At 36.5% G+C, this 26041-nt stretch overlaps 2 long non-coding RNA genes across 6 annotated transcripts; one reads left to right on the forward strand and one right to left on the reverse strand.

The window, feature by feature from the left end:
- Positions 1-133: 133 nt before the first annotated feature.
- LOC135718965 (uncharacterized) lies at positions 134-22470 on the reverse strand. Of its 3 annotated transcripts, none has more exons than XR_010520946.1 (9): positions 22332-22470; positions 21989-22043; positions 21803-21881; positions 20838-20903; positions 17850-17938; positions 16073-17008; positions 3224-3317; positions 1808-1893; positions 134-1174 (listed from the first exon to the last, which is right to left on the reverse strand). It is a non-coding gene; the product is annotated as an uncharacterized lncRNA (long non-coding RNA). The 3 variants fall into 3 exon arrangements; XR_010520944.2 differs by having other exon boundaries at positions 21989-22071; positions 22332-22466; XR_010520945.2 differs by lacking the exon at positions 17850-17938 and having other exon boundaries at positions 21989-22071; positions 22332-22466.
- LOC135718956 (uncharacterized) lies at positions 2295-22912 on the forward strand. 3 transcript variants are annotated; one of them, XR_012337126.1, is made up of 9 exons: positions 2295-2641; positions 2750-2846; positions 16676-17021; positions 20856-20915; positions 21012-21056; positions 21821-21898; positions 22009-22062; positions 22305-22476; positions 22587-22912. It is a non-coding gene; the product is annotated as an uncharacterized lncRNA (long non-coding RNA). The 3 variants fall into 3 exon arrangements; XR_010520942.2 differs by having other exon boundaries at positions 2297-2846; XR_010520943.2 differs by lacking the exons at positions 2295-2641; positions 2750-2846 and adding an exon at positions 3354-3834.
- The last annotated feature ends 3129 nt before the right edge of the window (positions 22913-26041 follow it).

A 26041-nucleotide genomic window follows, 5' to 3' on the forward strand; every position in this document is an offset into this window, starting at 1 on the left:
TAACACACCTTGCATTTTCACAACATTTAGTTTTTAAAATCATCTGAACAAACTCTGAGCAAACCAAAGGTGATATTGAGAATGTTTATATAGATGAAGAAACCTCATAAAAAAATTGAAAACACAATACACAATCATTTGACCAGGTTTAATCCAGCATCACAGCATGAATTATATTGACTAGTTTGTTTACCAAATTTGAATAAAATGTTTAACCTATGTGTTAATATGATTACAGCCACAGTGTAACAAAATACTGCAAAGCTATTGATCACGTTCTCATTACATTACTTCACAAGACCCAAAGCTGATCAGGACACTTTAAGAGCACTGTAACGTAGTAACTGCTGAAAGAACCATGTAATACTGTGAATATAATGACAAACTGTTCCATAACACTTAGATGTGACTTTAATTACAATACAACATACTCTTTCTCATACTCAGGGTTTTTAAACTGTGGGTGAAGACCCACTTGTGGGTCGCACCGTAAGATAGTGAGTGTTGCATTATAGTGATGGTTTGTCCAATTAATTATTAGCAATGGTTTTGATATACTATAAGATTACACCTGTCTAAAGCCCATAATACACGGCACGATTTTTGGCTGTCCCAGATGAAAGATTACCAATCGTGAAACAATCGTGGAGATTTCTGTGATCGTGGCTCTTAATTGGTGGTCCTATCTCATAGTGTGAGAGGTTTAAAGACGTCTGTTTTCCCAGTCCTGGGACCAAAGACACCTATGATAGTTTTATGACAGTGTAAGAAGTTCAGCATGATCATCGCACATCAACAATGTGTTTGCTTCTACGACCTGCATACCTGTATTTGTTTACCACTAGCGCATGTTGATGACAGATGTCGCAGCTTCAGATGCAATAGGTGTCTTCATCGACAGTCTACTGCTGAAGTTTAAACAATCCTTGTCACACAGTGTGATAATGTCTTATTGGATTGCAAAAATCCTGCTGTGTATCCTGGGCTTAATATGTTGTGGAATGAAAAGTTTGGAAACCCCTGCTTAACAAAAAGTCTCATTTAAAGTTTATAAGAACTTTTGCAATAGACCGACACTAAATGAAACTGATGGCAGATGAGGTGTTGGGATGACAATGGGCCAGAGTTGAATCTGTGCATCTTAGAAGATCACAGGCAGGTTTCTCCTGAAGTGCTGCATTAAGAAAAGAAAGGAAAAGATGTTAAAACATTTTTAAGGAAATTTAAATAATTCTCACAATCAATATTGGACTATAAACAATAAATTATTACCAATGCAATAACATGCAAACAGACCTGTCAACCACCTTAATAGTAGATACTATGCGGTAGGCATGGGCTGGTTACCAGTTTTAAGGTACACCGTGGTTTTGAACAGTCAAGGTTACAAAACCACTAAAATGGTCTGTGAAACCGTCTCCAAGGTATGAACTGTATTTATACAAAATTCATTAAGTCATGTGATTGATTTGATGTTTACATGTAATATACATTTCGAAAATATTATATATAATATAATTTAAAGGCTTTATTTTTACCTGCCATTTAAAAATAAAAAAATTTAGTGTAGCAATGGGAATACCGCAACACTGTGAAACCATGGTATTTTTTGCTAAAGGTAATCATACCGCCAGAATCTTATACTGGCCCATGCCTACTAAGCGGTTGTACCATGTGTTAGAAACATCAAGATTCTCAAATTTTTAGGGCTAGCGCAATACCACAGTTTTGGCTATTCTTCGTGTTCTCTAGGGCAGTTATTTTGCCCCAGTGACAGAAACAGCGACAGTAATCAAATATTTATTACCTTATCTACATGTGGGAAGAGGCCCACAGGTGAAGGAAGATTTTTGGCCTGCACTTTCACAGCTGGTAAACATGGATTGTGGTGGGCTAGTGACAGAATGAAGAAGATCAGTTTAAAATTTGCTTTACAACCAGAGGTTGCATTATTTTGACAGACAAGGGCTGTAAGAAAATTGTCAAAATCAATAATAATATGAGCCAACAGCCAAACAATAACAACTAAACTCAATCAACTATCTTAATCTGCCTGAACTCAAATCTTGTGGTCTATAAAGTGGGAGTTTATCTGTGTGTAATTCAACCATCATGTTAGACTGAAGGAATTGCAGTTATCATTAGATTTCCCGACAGCACTGGACAAATGACTTCTCACACTCAGTGTGACTTGAGACAAAGGATAAACAAAGACATTGCGTATGTTTACATGCACATAATAAGAGGACAATTATCTTATATATTATAAAAATCAGCTTATTACATTAACATGTTTCAAGCGTTTTAATTTACTTTTATTTGTGAAGTTTATCTATCACAGGTGGAGACATACGCACATACGAAACGGCAAAAAAGACGTTAAAATCTGGTTTAAGAGCAAAAAAACTACCTGTGCCAATCAGTTTTTGCCATTTATGGGCTTTACCCTATAAAAGAAAACCATTTTATGCATTTAAATGACCTTACACGTTATCAGTTTATTAAGCGTTTAGACTATGTAGACACACTCACTGTGCACTAAAATTAAAAAAATTGGTTAAGACGACCACTCCTGGTGGCTTCACTCAGAGGTCGGAGAAGACAACCGGTGGACTAAACATCAAGCCTCTGCACGATTCAGGTAAGTGGAATAAAATACATTGTAAATAAACATTATTAAAACAGATTGTGAAGTCATTCATTCAAAACTTGCTATGACCTAAGCCTAAATGACTTAATTTCTTTTTAGAATTAAGACAACCTTAGCAGGAGAGCCCCAGCAGTAACTTTCTCTCAAGCAGATGAGCAATAAGTTGCTTTGTATGAACACCACCCTAACAATCAAGGTAAAAGAGCATTAAACATTAAAGGTATTGCGGAAAATTTAGGTTTTCCGGGTGGATCATCAAGACTATTGGTCCTCCTAGTTGTCAATCTGGAGTGTTGCGGAATTGCATTTTTTTTAAAAAGCGGAGACGGCGTTTCTTTTCTAAAATTCGAGAAAATCCTCCGCTACACCTTTAAGTGGATAATTTATATAGCATTCTGCTTATAGCTAGTGAGAAAGATAATCTAATTGATCTACCATGCATATCCTTCAAATAACTTAACAGAACAACTGAACATGTATAATATAATTTAATATGTACATTATTAATAATATTTAATATTTGTGAAATTATATACTTGTGAATTCATTATATTTGCAATGTTTATACATTACCTGTTTTTAGGTAAACAGATTATCCATGGGTGCCTCAAGGTCGGCTCTGTAACTGTAATCTGCATGTTTCCGAGCACACGTTTACCAGGACACACTAATATTAAACAGAAAAACAACATAAATCAGTGTTAAACACAAACAAATTTTAGGTAAATTAAATAAGGTTTTCATTTTCAATCAATATAAAAGAAATAAACGCAATAAAAAACAATGTCAGTGACGTAATAAATATGTGTAAATTTACACGCATCATTTATTAAGCATTATAAAAAAATCCAGCAATATTATTAAACTTTGGTTATTTGTTATTATCCCTGCATTCAAATTGCAGGTTGGAGCAGGAAGTTAACCCTTCTGTCGCGCAAGCGCGAGCTGGTCGCGAGCATAGACAGTGGTCGCGAGGCCATTCGTACGTCACGTGAGCGGCGCCATTTTCATCATATGACCGTTTTTCCTCAGGCACACTTCAACATTTTCTTCGCATTTAACATCATTAATAACATGTAAATAATAGAATTCGTAAACATAACGTTTATGTTAATTTATAATATGTTTTTTTTTATTGTTGGCTTTAAGTTAATTTGTCTGTCAGACTCAGTTTGTTCGTGTTGGTAAGTAACTTAACGTACGTTATTAACGTTACGCTAGCCTTTTGTCATGTATGTGTTGTTAGAAACTGATAAAAATACGAATTAATTCACAGATATAAATAACTTTATAGCTAATACAACTGATAAAATATATGAACTTAATTATCAAACCACTTCGCTATAAAACTTTAAGGCTTCTTGTGAATACCGGTCGTTTACTCCAAGCAAGTCGGGCGGGAAGATACTGCGGTCAGGCCACCCTCCACTTTGAAAAAGACGGTCAAACTAGCCCTCACGTTTTTTTTCTGTGTGCACATATATTAGGCATTACGGTAAATGCACGAGAGGAATAATTTCAAAATAAAAGTTTCTCACTTAATCTGTTGATATTTCTGTTGCATTCTGTGTGTATTTTAAATCGTTGCTAGAGTATTATGGGTGGTTTCTAGGCTGTTTCTGTTGCGTTCTGTGTGGTTGCTAGGTGTCTGTAAGTGGTTGCTAGGCTGTTTCTGTTGCATTCTATTTGGTTGCTAGGCTTTTTCTGTTGCATTCTGTGTGTATTTAAATCGTTGCTAGGGTATTATGGATGGTTTCTAGGCTGTTTCTGTTGCGTTCTGTGTGGTTGCTAGGGTTCTGTAAGTGGTTGCTAGGCTGTTTCTGTTGCATTCTATTTGGTTGCTAGGCTTTTTCTGTTGCATTCTGTGTGTGTTTTAAGTCATTGCTAGGGTATTATGGGTGGTTGCTAGGCGGTTTCTCTTGCATTTTTTGTGGTTGCTAGGCTGTTGCTAGGGTTCTTTAAATTGTTGCTAGGGTATTATGGGTGGTTGCTAGGCTGTTTCTGTTGCATTCTGTGTCTGTTTTAAGTTGTTGCTAGGGTATTATGGGTGGTTGTTAGGCGGTTTCTCTTGCATTTTGTGTTGTTGCTAGGCTGTTGCTAGGGTTCTTTAAGTGGTTGCTAGGCTGTTTCTGTTGCATTCTGTGTGTGTTTTAAGTGGTTGCTAGGGTATTATGGGTGGTTGCTAGGCTGTTTTTGTTGCATTCTGTGTGGTTGCTAGGGTTCTGTAAGTGGTTGCTAGGCTGTTTCTGTTGCATTCTATTTGGTTGCCAGGCTTTTTCTGTTGCATTCTGTGTGTGTTTTAAGTCATTGTTAGGGTATTATGGGTGGTTGCTAGGCGGTTTCTCTTGCATTCTGTGTGGTTGCTAGGCTGTTGCTAGGGTTCTTTAAATTGTTGCTAGGGTATTATGGGTGGTTGCTAGGCTGTTTATGTTGCATTCTGTGTCTATTTTAAGTTGTTGCTAGGGTATTCTGGGTGGTTGCTAGGTGGTTTCTCTTGCATTCTGTGTGGTTGCTAGGCTGTTGCTAAGGTTCTTTAAGTGGTTGCTAGGCTGTTTCTGTTGCATTCTGTGTGTGTTTTAAGTGGTTGCTAGGGTATTATGGGTGGTTGCTAGGCGGTTTCTCTTGCATTCTGTGTGGTTGCTTGGCTGTTGCTATAGTTCTTTAAGTTGTTGCTAGGGTATTATGGGTGGTTGCTAGGCTGTTTATGTTGCATTCTGTATCTGTTTTAAGTTGTTGCTAGGGTATTCTGGGTGGTTGCTAGGCGGTTTCTCTTGCATTCTGTGTGGTTGCTTGGCTGTTCCTAGAGTTCTTTAAGTCTTTGCTAGGGTATTATGGGTGGTTGCTAGGCTGTTTCTGTTGCATTCTGTGTCTAAGTCTTTGCTATGGTATTGTGGGTGGTTGCTAGGCTGTTTCTGTTTTATTCTGTGTCTGTTTTAAGTCGTTGCTAGTGTATTATGGGTGGTTGCTAGGCTGTTTCTATTGCATTATGTGTCTGTCTAAGTCGTTGCTAGAGTATTATGCGTGGTTGCTAAGCTGTTTATGTTGCATTCTGTGCGATTGCTATGCTGTTTCTATTGCATTCTGTTTCTGTTTTAAGTCGTTGCTAGGGTTTTATGTGTGGTTGCCAAGCGGTTGCTCTGGCATTCTGTGAGGCTACTTGGCAGTTGCTAGGGTATTATGGGTGGTTGCTAGGCTCTTGTTGTGGCATTCTTGTTGGATGCTATGCTATTGCTCTTGTTTTCTGGGTGATTGCTAGACTGTTGCTAGGGTATAATTAGTGGTTGCTATACTGTTGATAGGGTGTTATTGGTTATTGCTAGGCTGTTGTTGAGATATTATGGTGGATTACTGTGAGGTTGCTAGCATATTAAGGGTGGTTGCTGGGCTGTTGTTGTGACATTCTATTTGATTGCTAGGCTGTTGCTAGCCTACGGTATTTAAATTGGTTGATAGGGTATTGTTATGGTTTTCTTGGTGATTGTGAGGTGAGGCTGTGGCTTTCCTAATGATTGATAAACTTTTGCTAGGGTATTTTAGGTGGTTTATAAAATTGCTAGGCTGTAGAGGGTGGTTGACACTGAACTGCTATGCATTTAATAGAGAGTCAGTAAAAGAAAACAACCTGTTTCCACAGAATCATTCCACTTCTATATACTAGTACACCATCTCAGGTTGTCACTCCTGCAGTATCACCACAGTCTGATATGCTGTTTTTAAAATAGAGAGCTCTAAGAAGTCCTATAAACTTGCTGTATTTTCTATACATTTGGTTAGATGTTAAAGGGAAACTACCTGTTTCCACAGAATCATTTCACTTCTGAATGATAGTACACCATCTCAGGTTGTCACTCCTGCAGTATCATCACAGTCTGATATGTTAATGTTAAAATAGAGAGCCCTAAGATACCATACACACTCTGTATTTTCTATACATTCAGATAGATGTTAAAAGAGAACTACCTGTTTCCACAGAATTATTTCACTTCTGAATGATAGTACACCATCTCAGGTTGTCACCACTGCAGTATCATCACAGTCTGATATGCTGTTTTTAAAATATAGAGCCTTGAGCTATCATATACACTCTGTATTTTCTATACATTTGGTTACATGTTAAAGGGAAACTACCTGTTTCCACAGAATCATTCCACTTCTGAATGATAGTAAACCATCTCAGGTTGTCACTCCTGCAGTATCACCACAGTCTGATATGCTGTTTTTAAAATAGAGAGCTCTAAGAAGTCCTATAAACTTGCTGTATTTTCTATACATTTGGTTAGATGTTAAAGGGAAACTACCTGTTTCCACAGAATCATTTCACTTCTGAATGATAGTACACCATCTCAGGTTGTCACTCCTGCAGTATCATCACAGTCTGATATGTTATTGTTAAAATATAGAGCCCTAAGATACCATACACACTCTGTATTTTCTATACATTCAGATAGATGTTAAAAGAAAACTACCTGTTTCCACAGAATTATTTCACTTCTGAATGATAATACACCATCTCAGGTTGTCACCACTGCAGTATCATCACAGTCTGATATGCTGTTTTTAAAATAGAGAGCTCTAAGGAGTCCAATACACTTGTGGTATTTTCCATACATTTGGTCAATTGTTAAAGGGAAACTACCTGTTTCCACAGAATCATTCCACTTCTAAATTATAGTACACCATCTCAGGTTGTCACCCCTGTAGTATTATCACAGTCTGATATGCGGTTTTTAAATTAGGGGGCTCTAAGATCACATATACATTCTGTATTTTTATAGATTCAGTTAGATATTAAAGGGAAACTACCTGTTTCCACAGAATCATTCCACTTCTGAATGATAATACACCATCTCAGGTTGTCACTCCTGCAGTATCATTACAGTCTGATATGCTGTTTTCAAAACAGAGAGCTATAAGATATCATATACACTCTGTATTTTCTATATATTCGGTTAGATGTTAAAGGGAAACTACCTGTTTCCACAAAATCATTCAACTTCTGAATGATAGTACACCATCACAGGTTGTCACCCCTGCAGTATCATCACAGTCTGATATGCTTTTTTTAAAATAGAGAGCTCTAAGGAGTCTAACACATGCAGTATTTTCTATAAATTCAGTTAAATATTAAAGGGAAACTACCTGTTTCCACAGAATCATTCCACTTCTGAATGATAGTACACCATCTCAGGTTGTCACCCCTGTAGTATTATCACAGTCTGATAAGCTGTTTTTAAATTAGGGGGCTCTAAGATGTCCAGTAAACTCTGTATTTTCTATTAATTCAGTTGGATGTTGAAGGAAAACTAACTGTTTCCACAGCATCTTTCAACTTCTGAATGATAGTACACCATCGCAGGTTGTCACCCCTGCAGTATCATCATAGTCTGATATGCTGTTTTTAAAATAGAGAGCTCTAAGGAGTCTAACACATGCAGTATTTTCTAAAAATTTAGTTACATATTAAAGGGAAACTACCTGTTTCCACAGAATCATTCCACTTCTGAATTATAGTACACCACCTCAGGTTGTCACCCCTGTAGTATTATCACAGTCTGATAAGCTGTTTTTAAATTAGGGCGCTCTAAGATGTCCAGTAAACTCTGTATTTTCTATTAATTAAGTTGGATGTTGAAGGAAAACTACCTGTTTCCACAGCATCATTCCACTTCTGAATGATAGTACACCATCTCAGGTTGTCACTCCTGCAGTATCATTACAGTCTGATATGCTGTTTTTAAAACAGAGAGCTCTAAGATGTCATATACACTCTGTTTTTTCTATATATTCAGTTAGATGTTAAAGGGAAACTACCTGTTTCCACAGAATCATTCCACTTCTGAATGATAATACACCATCTCAGGTTGTCACTCCTGCAGTATCATTACACTCTGATATGCTGTTTTCAAAACAGAGAGCTATAAGATATCATATACACTCTGTATTTTCTATATATTCGGTTAGATGTTAAAGGGAAACTACCTGTTTCCACAAAATCATTCAACTTCTGAATGATAGTACACCATCACAGGTTGTCACCCCTGCAGTATCATCACAGTCTGATATGCTTTTTTTAAAATAGAGAGCTCTAAGGAGTCTTAACACATGCAGTATTTTCTATAAATTCAGTTAAATATTAAAGGGAAACTACCTGTTTCCACAGAATCATTCCACTTCTGAATGATAGTACACCATCTCAGGTTGTCACCCCTGTAGTATTATCACAGTCTGATAAGCTGTTTTTAAATTTGGGGGCTTTAAGATCACATATACACTCTGTATTTTTTATAGATTCAGGTAGATGTTAAAGGAAAACTACCTGTTTCCACAGAACCATTCCACTTCTGAATGATAGCACAACATCTCAGGTTGTCACCCCTGTAGTATTATCACAGTCTGATATGCGTTTTTTAAATTAGGGGCCTCTATGATCACATATACACTCTGTATTTTCTATACATTCAGTTAGATGTTAAAGGGAAACTACCTGTTTCTACAAAATCATTTCACTTCTGAATAACAGTACAACACCTCAGGTTGTCACCCCTGCATTATCACCACAGTCTGATATGCTGTTTTTAAAATGGAGAGCTCTAAGGTGTCCAATAAACCCTGTATTTTCTATACATTCAATTAGATGTTAAAGGGAAACTACATGTTTCCACAGAATCATTCCACTTCTGAATGATAGGACACCATCTGAGGTTGTCACTCCTAAAGTATCATAACAGTCTGATATGTTGTTTTTAAATTAGGGGCCTCTAAGATTTCATATACACTCTGCATTTTCTATTCATTCGGTTAGATGTTAAAAGGAAACTACCTGTTTCCACAGAATCATTCCACTTCTGAATTAGTAAGCAAATAGACAGTGTTTTGTAAATTTTTTCCACTTTGGTATCTGTGATGATACTGCAGGAGTGACAACATGAGATGTTCACTTCTGAATAATAGTAGGAATGATTCTGTGGAAACAGGTAGTTTCCCTCTAACATCTAACGGAATGTATAGATAATACAAAGTATATATGACATCTTAGAGCCCCCTAATTTAAAAAACACATATAAGCCTGTATTAATAGTACAACATCTCAGGTTGTCACCCTTGTAGTATCATGCAGAAATAGAATGATTCTGTGGAAACAGGTAGTTTTCTTTTAACATCTAACCTAATGTATAGAAATAACAGAGTGTATATGACATCTTAGAGCTCTCTATTTTAAAAAAAGCATATCAGACTGTGATGATACTGCAGGAGTGACAACCTGAGATGGTGTATTATCATTCAAAAGTGAAATGATTCTGTGGAAACAGGTAGTTTTCTTTTAACATCTGACGAAATGTATAGAAAATACAGTTTGTATATGACATCTTAGATCCCCCTAATTTAAAAACAGCATATCAGACTGTGATGACACTGCAGGAGTGACAACCTGAGATGGGGTACTATCATTCAGAGTTGGAATTATTCTGTGGAAACAGGTAGTTTCCCTTTAACATCTAACTGAATGTATAGATAATATAGAGTGTATTTGACATCTTAGAGCTCTCTATTTTAAAAACAGCATATCAGACTGTGATGATACTGCAGTGGTGACAACCTGAGATGGTGTACTATCATTCAGAAATGGAATGATTCTGTGGAAACAGGTAGTTTCCCTTTAAAATCTAATTAATGTATAGAAAATACAGTGTGTATATGATACCTCAGGGCTTTATATTTTAACAACAGCATATCAGACTGTGATGATACTGCAGTGGTGACAACCTGAGATGGTGTACTATCATTCAGAATTGAAATAATTCTGTGGAAACAGGTAGTTTTCTTTTAACATCTATCTGAATGTATAGAAAATACAGAGTGTGTATGGTATCTTAGGGCTCTATTTTTAAACAATAACATATCAGACTGTGATGATACTGCAGGAGTGACAACCTGAGATGGTGTACTATCATTCAGAAGTGAAATGATTCTGTGGAAACAGGTAGTTTTCTTTTAACATCTAACCGAAGGTATAGAAAATACCACAAGTGTATAGGACGGCTTAGAGCTCTCTATTTTAAATACAGCATATCAGACTGTGATGATACTGCAGTGGTGACAACCTGAGATGGTGTACTGTCATTTAGAAGTGGAATGATTCCATGGAAACAGGTAGTTTCCCTTAAACATGTAACCGAATATATAGAAAATACAGTGTGTATATGATAGCTCAGGGCTCTATATTTTAAAAATAACATATCAGACTATGATGATACTGCAGGAGGGACAACCTGAGATGGTGTACTATCATTCAGAAGTGAAATGATTTTGTGGAAACAGGTAGTTTCCCTTTAACATGTAACTGAATGTATAGAAAATACAGTGTATATAGGACTTCTTAGAGCTTTCTATTTTAAAAACAGCATATCAGACTGTGATGATATTGCAGTGGTGACAACCTGAGATGGTGTACTATCATTCAGAAGTGGAATGATTCTGGGGAAACAGGTAGTTTCCCTTTAACATCTAACCGAATGTATAGAAAATTCCACAAGTGTATGGGACTTCTTAGAGCTTTCTATTTTAAAAACAGTATATCAGACTGTGATGATACTGCAGGAGTGACAACCTGAGGTGGTGTACTATCATTTAGAAGTGGAATGATTCTGTGGAAACGGGTAGTTTCCCTTTAAACATCTATCTGAATGTATAGAAAACACAGTGTGTATATGATAGCTCAGGGCTCTATATTTTAAAAACAACATATCAGACTATGATGATACTGCAGGAGTGACAACCTGAGATGGTGTACTATCATCTAGAAGTGGAATGATTTTGTGGAAACGGGTAGTTTCCCTTTAACATGTAACTGAATGTATAGAAAATACAGTGTGCATATGATACCTCAGGGCTTTATATTTTAAAAACAGCATATCAGACTGTGATGATACTACAGGTGTGACAACCTGAGATGGTGTACTATCATTCAGAAGTGGAATGATTTTGTGGAAACAGGTAGTTTCCCTTTAACATATAGCCGAATGTATAGAAAATACTGCAAGTGTAAAGGACTTCTTAGAGCTTTCTATTTTAAAAACAGCATATCAGACTGTGATGATACTGCAGGAGTGACAAAATGAGATGGTGTACTATCATTTAGAAGTGGAATGATTCTGTGGAAACGGGTAGTTTCCCTTTAACATGTAACTGAATGTATAGAAAATACAGTGTGTATGATACCTCAGGGCTATATATTTTAACAACAGCATATCAGACTTTGATGATACTGCAGTGGTGACAACCTGAGATGGTGTACTGTCACTTAGAAATTGAATGATTCTGTGGAAACAGGTAGTTTCCCTTAAACATGTAACCGAATGTATAGAAAATACTGCAAGTGTATAGGACTGCATAGAGCTCTCTATTTTAAAAACAGCATATCATACTGTGACGATACTGCAGTGGTGACAACCTGAGATGGTTTACTATCATTTAGAAGTGGAATGATTCTGTGGAAACAGGTAGTTTCCCTTAAACATGTAACCGAATGTATAGAAAATACTGCAAGTGTATAGGACTTCTTAGAGCTCTCTATTTTAAAAACAGCATATCAGACTATGATGATACTGCAGGAGTGACAACCTGAGATGGTGTACTATCATTCAGAAGTGGAATGATTTTGTGGAAACAGGTAGTTTCCCTTTAACATATAGCCGAATGTATAGAAAATACTGCAAGTGTATAGGACTGCATAGAGCTCTCTATTTTAAAAACAGCATATCAGACTGTGACGATACTGCAGTGGTGACAACCTGAGATGGTTTACTATCATTTAGAAGTGGAATGATTCTGTGGAAACAGGTAGTTTCCCTTAAACATGTAACCGAATGTATAGAAAATACTGCAAGTGTATAGGACTGCATAGAGCTCTCTATTTTAAAAACAGCATATCAGACTGTGATGATACTGCAGTGGTGATAACCTGAGATGGTGTACTATCATTTAGAAGTGAAATGATTTTGTGGAAACAGGTAGTTTCCCTTAAACATGTAACTGAATGTATAGAAAATACAGTGTGTATATGATACCTCAGGGCTCTATATTTTAACAACAGCATATCAGACTGTGATGATACTGCAGTGGTGACAACCAGAGATTGTGTACTATCATTCAGAAGTGGAATGACTTTGTGGAAACAGGTAATTTCCCTTTAACATCTTAACGAATGTATAGAAAATACTGCAAGTGTATAGGACTTCTTAGAGCTCTCTATTTTAAAAACAGCATATCAGACTATGATGATACTGCAGGAGTGACAACCTGAGATGGTGTACTATCATTCAGAAGTGGAATGATTTTGTGGAAACAGGTAGTTTCCCTTTAACATATAGCCGAATGTATAGAAAATACTGCAAGTGTATAGGACTACTTAGAGCTCTCTATTTTTAAAACAGCATATCAGACTGTGATGATACTGCAGTGGTGACAACCTGAGATGGTTTACTATCATTTAGAAGTGGAATGATTCTGTGGAAACAGGTAGTTTCCCTTTAACATCTAATCTAATATATAAAAATACAGAGTGTATATGATACCTCAGGGCTCTATATTTTAACAACAGCATATCAGACTGTGATGATACTGCAGTGGTGACAACCTGAGATTGTTTACTATCATTTAGAAGTGGAATGATTCTGTGGCAACAGGTAGTTTCCCTTTAACATCTAACCGAATGTATAGAAAATACCACAAGTGTATATGACTTCTTAGAGCTTTCTATTTTAAAAACAGCATATCAGACTGTGATGATACGGCAGGAGTGACAACCTGAGATGGTGTACTATCATTTAGAAGTGGAATTATTCTGTGGAAACAGGTAGATTTCCTTTAACATCTAACCAAATGTACAGAACATACAGAGTTTACTTGACATCTTAGAGCATTATATTTTAATAACAGCATATCAGACTGTGATGATACTGCAGTGGTGAAAACCTGAGATGGTGTATTATCATTTAGAAGTGGAATGATTCTGTGGAAACAGGTAGTTTCCCTTTAACATCTAACGAATGTATAGAAAATACTGCAAGTGTATCGGACTACTTAGAGCTCTCTATTTTAAAAACAGCATATCAGACTGTGATGATACTACAGGTGTGACATCCTGAGATGGTGTACTATCATTCAGAAGTGGAATGATTTTGTGGAAAGAGGTAGTTTCCCTTTAACATCTAACTAAATATATAGAAAATATTGACTATAGCAATGCTCTGTCAATCCCCTGAACAACCCAAGCAACTAGTAACACTAGCAACCACCCATAATACTGTAGCAACTACCTACCATTCACTCACAGACACTGTATTAAATGCATATCGTTCTGTGTCAACCACCCTGAACAGCCTAGCAATTTTATGAACCACCTAAAATACCCTTGCAAAGAACACCCTAGCAACAGTATAGCAGCCACCCATTATACCCTAGCAACGGTCTAGCAATTACCCAGAAAACAAAAGCAATATCAGCTACCAACCAGAATCATACAACAGCCTAGCAACCCCCCATAATACCCTATTAACTGCCAAGTTACCCCACAGAATGCCAGTGCAACAGTCTAGCAACCACCCATAATACCGTAGCAATTGCCTAGCAACCACACAAAAAGCCAGAGCAACATCCTAGCGACCCTCATATTTCCATAGCAACCACACAGAATACCAGAGCCACAGCCTAGCAATCACCCATAATACCCTAGCAACAGTCTAGCAATCACATGGAAAACCATAGCTATACTCTAGGAACAGCCTAGCAACCACATATAATGCAACAGAAACACCTTAGCAACCACCAATAATACCATTGCAATGACTTAAAACAGACACAGAATGCAACAGAAACAGCCTAGCAAACACCCATAACACCCTAGCAACTACTTAAATCAGACACAGAATGCAACAGTAACAGCCTAGCAAACACCCATAGTACCCTAGCAACAGTCTAGCAATCACATAGAAAACCATAGCTCTACCCTAGCAACTACTTAAAACCCTAACAAAAGCATAGCAACCAACCAGAATGCAACAGAAACCGCCTAGTAACCACACATAATACCCTAGTAACGACTTAAAACACACAGTGAAAGCAACAGAAACAACCTAGCAACCACACATAAGACCCTAGCAACGACTTAAAACATACACAGAATGCAACAGAAACCGCCTAGCAACCACCCATAATACCATAGCAACCACTTAAAACACACACAGAATGCAACAGAAACAGCCTAGCAACCACAAAGAATGCAACAGAAACAACCTAGCAACCACTTAAAGAACCCAAGTAACCACACAGAATGCAACAGAAACAGCCTAGAAACCACCCATAATACCATAGCAACCACTTAAAACACACACAGAATGCAACAGAAACAGCCTAGCAACCACTTAAAGCACCCTAGCAACCACACAGATTGCAACAGAAATCGCCTAGCAACCACCCATGATACCCTAGCAACCACTTAAATCACAGAGAATGCAAGAGAAACAGCATAGAAACCACCCATAATACCCTAGCAACGACTTACAGTGTGCAACAGAAACAGCCTAGCAACAACTTAAAGAACCCTAGCAACCACACAGAATGCAAGAGAAACAGCCTTGCAACAATCCATAATACCCTAGCAATTACTTAAAAGAGACACAGAATGCAACAGAAACAGCCTAGCAACCACACAGAATGCAACAGAAACAGCCTAGCAACCACTTAAAGAACCCTAGCAACCACACAGAATGCAACAGAAACACCCTAGCAACCACCCAGTATACCCTAGTTACAACTTAAAGAACCCTAGCAACAGTCTAGCAACCACACAGAATGCAAGAGAAACAGCCTAGCAACAACCCATAATACCCTAGCAACGACTTAACAGACACAGAATGCAACAGAAACAGCCTAGCAACCACACAGAATGCAACAGAAACAGCCTAGAAACCACCCATAATACCCTAGCAACGATTTAAAATACACACAGAATGCAACAGAAATATCAACAGATTAAGTGAGAAACTTTTATTTTGAAATTATTCCTCTCGTGCATTTACCGTAATGCCTAATATATGTGCACACAGAAAAAAAACGTGAGGGCTAGTTTGACCGTCTTTTTCAAAGTGGAGGGTGGCCTGACCGCAGTGGGAAGATTGATAGATTTTATAACTCAAGTAACTTTAAGTTAAACAGGGGCTGGTCTAGGCTAACTTAGCAAATGTTTACCCCACCGCCGCTGAGAAAACGGTTACATGTTCAACGTGCCTTGCCTTCAGGATTTGCAGCTCGATTTTGGCTTGCATTGATAAACGTTACAAACAAACAAACCAAAAAAAGAATGATCATATACGACAATCAATCTTTAGATCCACTACATGCATAACAATGTTGCTTACTTACCTCTACTGATGAAACTCCTTCGTCAGCGTTGTAACTTCACATGTTGGTTTTGGTAAATCACACGAGGCCAAAGATCGAGGTGAAAAAGAGAAATAAATCGTTCTGCGATCGTTTAACGCGATGAGACACGAAGCCACAGGCTACTCCAGCCCAAAGATTAGTGTAGCCCTTGTGTCCGGCTTCACGTTGCTTAGCGTTAACCAGTATGACATCACAGTACCGCGTGATTACACTGTTTCGTGGGCTTTTCAATCATTCTCGCGGTACTTCAATGTCTGCGCATGTCTGCATGAAGTCAACCACTCATGCTTGTAACAGGGGTAGCGTTTGTGCGCTCAGTGATTTAGGGTGTTACAAAACAAGATTATTACATTAATATTATCAATTAGTATTGTAATAAACCTTTTTAAATGTTTGTTAATGATTAAGTGTCATTAACAAACTCTGATTTAAAACATCAATATATATGCTACGTAAATTTTCCTTAAATCATCAAAACATCCAAATTCAATGAAACAAAAACAACAACAATGTATTTAAGATGAGACACATTCAGCATTTATAATTTTTTCTCTCTTTTTTGTTTGACTTTGTTTTCTACAGTAGCCTGTTAACAGTAGACCAAAGGTATGATGATCAATTATAAATGCAATATGGTTGAAAGGTCAGTAAACAAACAACAAAAAGGTAATTTCTTAATAGAATGTCTATACATTTTTTGCTTTTGTTACATATTTCATACATCAAAATCATTAAACGTTAATAATTATGTATTCCAACTTGTTGCAGCTTGACAAAAATGTAGCTTGAAGGAGAAGGGACAGCTGAGTAACAAAGTCCTGGTACGCAGACGACGATACTATTACACTGACAAGAGTGTAATGATGATGGAGACACAAGCCAGAGAAAGGGGGGACCAAACACCAGGCCAGAATTCTGCATGAGTCAGGTAAGCATAATGAGTTACAGCAGTGGTTCTCAACTCTGTTCATGGAGTCCCACTGCTCTGTGCATTCTGTATGTCTCTTTGATTTGACAGACTGAGGCTGCGTCCAAATATCACTTTGTGCATCCTATCGTGCATCATGTTCTGGATGTAAAGCATGAGACTTTTAATTGTATGTTAACATTTCTATGGTGTTCACTGCATTATTGTTATGCATTTTGTGAAACATCTGCAACATTGTGTCGTTTATTTAGGGACTTCTGAATAAATAATACACTTTAATAAAGCTACATACTCAAAACAAAGAGCTTTTTTACAGGAGCAAAGAATTCTGCATCTAAAAGTTTGATATAAGCAAATGTTCATTTCAGAGTGTTCATTTTATTTACAGAAAAACTTAAAAATGTTAAATATAAATTAAAAGTAGTAAATAAAACACAAATACGTTTTGGTGCAAATTGCTGGAACTACCTGGATTGAAATTTTTACACATGCTAAGTGTGTCCCATCGGATGAATAATTCTACATGCACGCTTGGGATCTTCACGCCCACTAGAATACTTAGGCCAAATACAAAAAAAAAAACGTAATGTAAGTAGTCTAGTGCAAAGACAACAAGTGTGAACATTTGGACACAGCCTCAGTTCAGTTCATGAAGATCTCTACTAATGAGCTGATGATTTGAATAAGGTGTGTTAAATAAGGAAGACATACAAAATGTGAATAGCAGAGGACCTCAAGGAACAATGTTTAGGTACAGTTACACTCTATAAAACATTAACTAAACAGACAAATTATTTGTCATAGCTTCAATAAACAAAAGAATGTCACCTGCATTTTAGTTTCAAGCATTTTTCCACAATGAAGCCAAACTGGAAGAAAATAAGCTTCTGCTTTGCATCTGACATCAATTCAGAAACCTGCAAAAATAATCACAAGAGAATGAAGAATGTTTAAAATATACATAGAAATAAGCTCTAAGAAGCGGCATGGTTTACAGTAAAATTATGGGGTACTCACACTATGCATACTGTATCATACCAAAGTATGTTTTACCTCCAAAGTTTGGTGTGACTAGTGTGAGCGCTCAGTGTTCGAATTATGTCAAAGCTTATGGGGGGTCCCCTAGCTAAGCCCCACCCCCCTCATTATAGGGTCGGTGTGATTTCACAACGTAAGATGTGATCGTCCTTGATCAACAATCATCTGATCCTGGTTTTAATCAAAGAAACCCCAAATTACCCTTAACTCAAACTCTAAAAAAAGTTTACCCCTCAAATTAGTGTGAAACACTGGCAAGGGCAGAACTTTAAAACAGAATAGGGGTGAAATAGGGTGGACTCATTCTTAAATTACATAATTTTACTATATAGTAGTGGTAAAATGAATGATTACATTGCGTTTTTTGAGTCATAGATTGAATCATTTTCGGATCAGCAAAACTTATGAGCATATAAAAATAGAAAAGAACAAAGTTACAAATAAAGCAAGATCTAACAGTAGTATTTAGGTACATAAATAGAATCAAATGAATAATAACACTGTCTTCTTCACTGTATAAATTACATATAATTAATCTTTTTAAAGATACATAATTTTAAAGATAGTTATCATGCCACCAGGTTGAAGGTTGCTGTCCCCAGCACTCACAGCAGCCCCATTCGCGTAATTTGCGGGTGGTATACGTCCCCACCGCTTTATGACCAAGTTGATTGTGCCCCAGCTTCCGACCACGAAGTAATTCTTGCGTTCATAATCACAATTAGGGTCCATATTCATTTAAAACGCATGTACAACGCATGACGCGCCGCCGCCTTCTGCTTTTCAAAGCGGTCGCCTGTGAACACAAGTTTTGTTTTAGACGCGTCTATTTGAGTGCACTTGCTGCACGTTTAGATTTAAAATAAACTTGAGCGCAACTTGATACCTTGATAAAAGGTAAATGTAAAAAAAAGGTAAAAATCTACCGGTAAGTTATATATGTAACAATGATTAATCTATTAATAGTTATTCTTCATCTATTTTATGCAAACGCTAGGGGAAAAAATATAGGGGGAAACATTTGTTCCTTTTCAGCAGTTGATAACTTGATAAAAGGTAAATGTCGTATTTTTTATATCTACCGGTAAGTTATATATGTAACAATGATTAATCTATTAATAGTTATTCTTCATCTATTTCAAGCAAAACGCTAGGGGAAAAAGTATAGGGGAAAACATTTGATCCTTTTCAGCAGTTTTTGAATAAGTTTAATTGAATAATATTAAAATACCTTATGGTAGGGCTGCATGATTATGGCAAAAACATAACTGTTTTTAGACTATTTGCATTGAATTGGAAACAATATTTTTGGAAAATATATTAATTGCAAGGCTGCAAAGAATAGTGCACTGAGGATTTAATTATATTATTTTAATATAGTCAGTGGTGAACTAAAGTGGGCCGGTCTAAGACATGAAACCCCAGGGCTGAAAATGAGTCCCACTTCGGCCCTGCATGTTACATTTTTCCAAGGTTTAAAAAAACACATGCAAAAGATACTTTCTACAAATAATTATTTATTTCTGAAAGATGCGTAGTTGAGTGATAGGCTAAGTATTAAAGAGACTATCATTTATTATCATTTAAGCGTGATTTCTTCTGCTTTCCTAATAAAATATTTTGTGTGACTGGGTTGACCAGCCGTCAGTCTGAGTGGATAGCTTTGCCACTGTTATAAAATAATTGTTTGAGAAGATTTTTTAAAAAACCCTTTAACCTAAAGATTACTAAAGATTCTCACCGCAACTGAGGTAAAAAATACTCCACATGCAGATAGAGACACTCGTCTGTCAATTCCTCCAGAAAACAGCATGAGGCGCACTTGCGAGTTTCTTTATTTCGGACAGAAGTCATTTGAATTATTTTATTGCGAAATTGGGACAAATAATGGACAGTATCGCTTTGTGACACGCAAAATGAGGATTTTAAATTTATGTAGTATTTTAATTTTAATAAAAACCAGGGGACCCCCCTAATTTATATTTTTGTGCTTTATGGGGGGTCCCTTAAGGCTTATAGGAGGTCCGGGACCCCCCCAGACCCCCTTCAATTCGAACACTGTGAGCGCTCCGTACCCTACTACACTTGGTCTCTGCAACAGTCCAGTTTAGTTCATGGTAGGGGGGGCATATTTTGAAACATAAATATTTTCAAATTATTTGCGACCCTTACAAAGACACTAATTTCCCACAGCCAGCAACAGCACAATGTTTGTCTGACATCACAATCTTACTGTTATTACAACTTTATGATTGTCAACAACTACTACTTTAGACTGAACACCAGTGGGCGGAGCCAACGATATAATGATGTGCTGTGTCTTTCTGTGGGGGAGGTCAAATGAAAATTAATTTAGCTAGTGACATCACTACTCCAGCCATTTTACATTCGTAAAAGAAGAATGCTGTCTTCACTTATGTTTCCATGATCGCAAAAACCTTTATCGAAGTACATATACAATTGTTTAAGTGTCATAATTAAAACATGCCTAAATTGGCAGTGACCCTGGCTTAAGTCGATACAAAACTCAAGTGCAAATCATGACACTCATATTAACTGTAGTTTTGCAAATTATTGTAACACCGATATCAGATATGAATAGTGTCTTATGTAAATATAAAAAGAGCAGAACAAAAAATGAATATAGTCAAAAAAATATGATCTGTGCATTAAGATTTGCATTGTAAATGCAGTCTTATTGTTACGAAAAAACTTGGTTATTGCTGGAATCATGAATGGTCTGAATAGGATTTGAGTTTGTTTACTTGTGAAACTTACCTGCACCACCATTTACAGATCCAGTGGGTGCAGATCATCATACAGATGGTTCAAGTGTGGATCCACCTAATATTCAAGGTAAAAGAGCATTTGTTCACAGCATTATCTAAGAAAACATATCACTAGATATTACATATTAGATGTTCATGTCTGACTCTGATCCATACGAAACAGATTTTCTGTCCTGGGACACTCGGCTAACCATCAAGAAAGAAGACAGTAGGTTAACAAGAATCTGACCTCACGTTTGATCATTACAAAATTATGGCAGTACATTACACATTTAAGGACTGTTATTCCTCTGGCTGATTTAAAAATACCCAAAAGTTCTTAAAAAGAAGCAGCCCTAGTTATTTTGGCTTGTTAAACATAAACTATATAGACAAAACTATTGCGACACCTCCTTCTAATAAACAGGTTTAAATACTTTACTTATTTCCATGAGCACAAATCTTAATGCTACAGCATATGATATTCTAGAAAAACCGTTTGATGCTAAATTTATAGGAAGAGTTTTGGCAGGGCCCTTTTCAATACCAACTTAAGAATGACCCTACAAACAAAGTAAGGTTCAAACAGAAAATTAGTGATTCAGTCTGGTGTGGAAGAACTTTGACTGGTCTGAATAAACCCCAGACCTTAACTCAGCTAACACCTTTGATATGACTCAAAGGTTTTTAGCCCAAAACTCATCACCTAAACTTATCAATAACTTGTACAAGAAGCTGTAGTTATTTCGGAACAGAAAAAGGCACTTACAAAACTGTTGCAACAAAAATCAAAATTCTTTGTAGTGGTATTATATGGTATAGCATTTATATTTGTTTTTATTGGACATACTGGAATAAATAAACATGTTTATTAGAATGAGGCCTCCCAATACTTTTGTCTAGTGTATTTGCCACAGACAGGGTAACGCAATCCTTAGAGTGTGCTTCTTTGTAAATGTGACAAATGAAAATAACCTGATCCATCATTTCCAGCTCCAGTGGGCATCCTTTATCCATCCAGACCCTCATACAGATGGTTGGAGTTTTGATTCACCTAAAGTACCATGCAAGGTAAGAGAGCATTTGTTGACATAATTAGGAAGAAAACATAAACGCATTGTTCATGGCATTTAAATACAACATAACACTGTTTAATACTACCTTTTCTGTTCAATCCATAGAGCACTCATTTTCCCTCTTGAGACCATGGTGTGACCTGCAAGGTCGAATGGAGAGTAAGTTGCCTAAAAAAAATAAAAATAAATGTATTTAAAATCGTCATTAGCTAAACATCAACATGTCTGAGGCAGATGCAGGTCTGATAATCTGTCCAACATTCAAAACCTCACAGTAAATCTACAGTCTTGAGTACTGTTTTAAATCAGTGTATACATACAGTATGCTCATTATGAATTTTAATAAAAAATACTAAATGTATATAAAAAGCCTCAATTCAATTATTTTTTTGATATTGCAGCTGTAAACGAGACAATCTTGGAGTCACCTGCATTCACTGGTCCAGTTGTTAGTCCAATTACAGATGGAGATTATAGAAGAGGATGATGTCTTTTCTCCAACATCTTTCTAGACTGATAAAAGATCTAGACAGGCTTGAACAAAAGTTAACAGAGGGGCTTATATAGAGAATGGTAAGAACCATTTTATCCATCAAACTTTTTACCAATTATTGTAAACATAAACAATATTATAGGGCTTAATTTGTTTTAAACATTACTTCAATGTACTGTATCTGTTTAAGGTGAGCAGCTACACATAAAAGAAGAACATGGAGAATCTGCCCAGAGGTGTTAACCAGCAATGCAGCTATACAACTAAATTGATGCAGGCGGAAACAATGTGTGTATGTTATGTCCAAATGTTGTTATGTTCAAATGTTTTACAATATACTTAAACAGGTGGACCTGTCATTATTGCATTAGTCAAGTACAACTGAGTAGGTTAAGTTTACATATCAACGTCAATAAATATATATAAATAAATATCAGTCTTGACAGCAAACATAATAATGTTAAATAAAATAATAATTACAGCTTTTTAAGAAATTTACACGGGCTCAAACTATCAGTGAAATTATCAAAAACCTAAAATAACCACAGACACGTGAATAAAATATCTAACGTGAACTAGCTAGTTACTGTACATACATTGCTTATTATCAACAAAATTTCTAGTTAAATCGTTAAATATTACACACTCAGCATTATTAAAATGTATTATTGCTACATACCTTAAACAAATGTTCCCTTAAATCGCCAGACCAGGACAGGTTTCTTTCTTGCCCTTCTTCTTTTGCATTGCGACGTCGATATAAGTGCATGGACGCTCATATTAATAATATACACCAGGGGTTCTCAAAGTTTACATTCAAAGGTCCAAATATGAATTCTTATCATTTTCATTGGTCCGGAAAAACTTTATGTAAATCATTTGTTTATATAACAAATCAACACAAATAGTTTGGGAAAAACATTAGTTTATTTTGCATTTAAAGTAAAAATTTTTTTTTAAACATAAACACAAGAATAATGCCAAAAGTAACCAGGTGAAAAATACAGAGCAACCTAATTACATAAAAAATGTGTGGTTGGTATGCAGAGACACTGACCAAAATTAGGGGTGCACCTATAAATTGGCTTATGATTCTTGCTATGCTTCTCAATGAATTACGGTGAAATGCCGCTACATCCAAAAGTCAGGGGGCGCTCTCGGGCAGAAACTTAACATGCGAAGAACCAGCGAAGAACCAGACACACGCAGCTCCAGGAAATGTCTTAAGGACATAGATATGTATATAAAGGCTAGATGGCTCAAGGCGGAGTCAGCTGTGTCGTCACTTGGCGGCCATCTTAGGTCAGTGCTGCCATAGTGCTGCTCCCTGCTGCTGTGGACGTAAGGTGAGTGACATACGCCAACTAAAATGCTCGTAACTTGCTGAATTCTTGACGGATTTACAAACGGTTTGGTTTTTTACAAACGTTATTAACGTGGCTATAATTCTGGATGCTTTAACATGTTTCATGAATTTTTTATTTATTTTTAGTATACGTATTCAGTGTCATAGGTACATCTTTGACGTTTATAACAAACCAATCCGTTTGAAAATCGGTAAAAAAATAAGCAAGTTATGGTCATTTAAAAGTACCTGCATCATTAAAACTCAATGCTACGAGTGAGCGAGCGCCCTGTCGTAAGATGGCCGCCAAAATGCGGACGTTCCACTCAATTGGCCATCAGCGCGGACGAGCCATCTAGCCTTTATATACATATCTATGTCTTAAGGATATATTAATATTGCTGTTCTTCAAACCTTTTCAGGTATTTTCATGATAATAAAGAATATGTATAAGATTATGTTTGACGAGTGTTTCTTTTTCAAATGCATGTTTTAAACGACTCAAACCAACAGTGATTTCAGATTGATAAGGACTTACTGATCAAAAGCCGTAGTACATGTGCATAATATCTGGGTGTGATGGCTACAGCGTCACGCAGGACATTTTTAAATAACTCGTTTTATTTTCGGACCAGGAATACTCTTAAATCTTAAATGAAAAAAAAACTAAACGAATGGTTTACAAGTTTAATATGCATTTTTAAAGTAGCAAATGCACACATTTATCAGTCACATAGAAATTAATGCACTTGTAATATGAAGTGGACGCGGGTCCGGATCAAGTTCCCGTCGGGTCCGGATCCGGACCGGAGTCCGGACTTTGAGAACCCCTGATATACACGATATTGACGATTAATACGGATGATTTTATCTTTGTTTGACATTCTAATCAGAGTTATATTGAGGAAACAAAGAAAACATATGACATAGTTTGTAAAATTTATTTTTCCTTATTTTTGTAATGGTTTCTTTTAGAATGCAGCTGCTGCAGAAGAAGAATCTGTCCCTCTACCAATGAAGGAGACGCGGAAAATCGGGAAAAGATGTTTGCCCGAGGAAGCATTTGATTAATTTAAAGATATTGTGTTTCTTTGTATGTTATAGAAAAACGTTGCTTTTTTGCATACACTCGTGTAAATATGCATCTTATGAATGTTTTCCTTTGTCTAATTTTAATAAATTTTACGCAATCAACTGCCTGTTTTATTGAAAATACTGTTTTAATTGTTGTCAATGATATATTGTAATAATATGTGTGTATAACTGTGTAGAAGATGTAGTTTAGAGCAATTTATTTTTAATGATCTTTTAATCGTCTTTTAAAGCTCTCAGAAACATCTTAGAAAGAGCTCGATTAAAGATCTTTTAAAGATCTAAGAAACATCTTGAAAATATCTTAGAAACATCTGCTAACCATCATTCTAAATATCAAGCGTCTTGAAAAGATCTTAAAAGCGTCTTCAAAACGGCTGGGCTCGTACGTCTCAGATACGTAATTCATATGGGCAAACGACCTTTATAATACGTTTTCCAGACGGAATGGAAATCTGAGTGATTACCTCCCAGATACGTATCTGAGACGTACGTGTGCTATCTGGGGAGTTACGTCGTGGCGACCGGAAAAGTGAAATTCCTGGATTCGTCGCCTGCACGTAACTTCGCAACGTAATCTGCCTGTCGTGGGCACGTCGTGACAACGTAATGGATTGAAAGTTTTATGTTGGTAACCAGTTAGTAATTTAAATCTTTTATTTAATATTCTTTGGGCGGACATCTGCAGTAGGCTACAACTAATTTAACTTGTCCTTATTTGCCCATAACTAAAAGACTTACCATAACATGAATGACAGACTCCGAGATGGAATACTTCATTTTATTGAACATGAACATTACATTACAAACATTTAAATAAACATATGTTAAAATAAACATTTAAATGGATTCTCCATATAATTTAAAATGTAATTTCTGAATTGTGCAGGCGTAGTTTTGTCAGACGGAGAAAGTGAGAGAGTGTCCTCTTCATTTTCCGGTTGCCAGGGTAACGCTGCTCTAACCTTCACCAGTCCAAAACACCAAACTTTCCCACAAAACTTTAAAATAAAGACAATAAAATAAATTAAGGTTAAATAACATCTACACGTTTTCATAAATATCGTTTTATTTGTTTAATTTGTGAAGTAGTGTCTTACCTGAAAAAACGAAATTTCCTGTCAGATCCTGTCAGTGCAGCATAAAACGCGGTTTATCCTGTCGGGCGAGAGTCTGTGAGCCTTAATAAGTATGTTAAAATTTTGTTT

Source organism: Paramisgurnus dabryanus, chromosome 7, assembly GCF_030506205.2.
Source record: "Paramisgurnus dabryanus chromosome 7, PD_genome_1.1, whole genome shotgun sequence".
Taxonomy (NCBI): Eukaryota; Metazoa; Chordata; class Actinopteri; order Cypriniformes; family Cobitidae; genus Paramisgurnus; species Paramisgurnus dabryanus.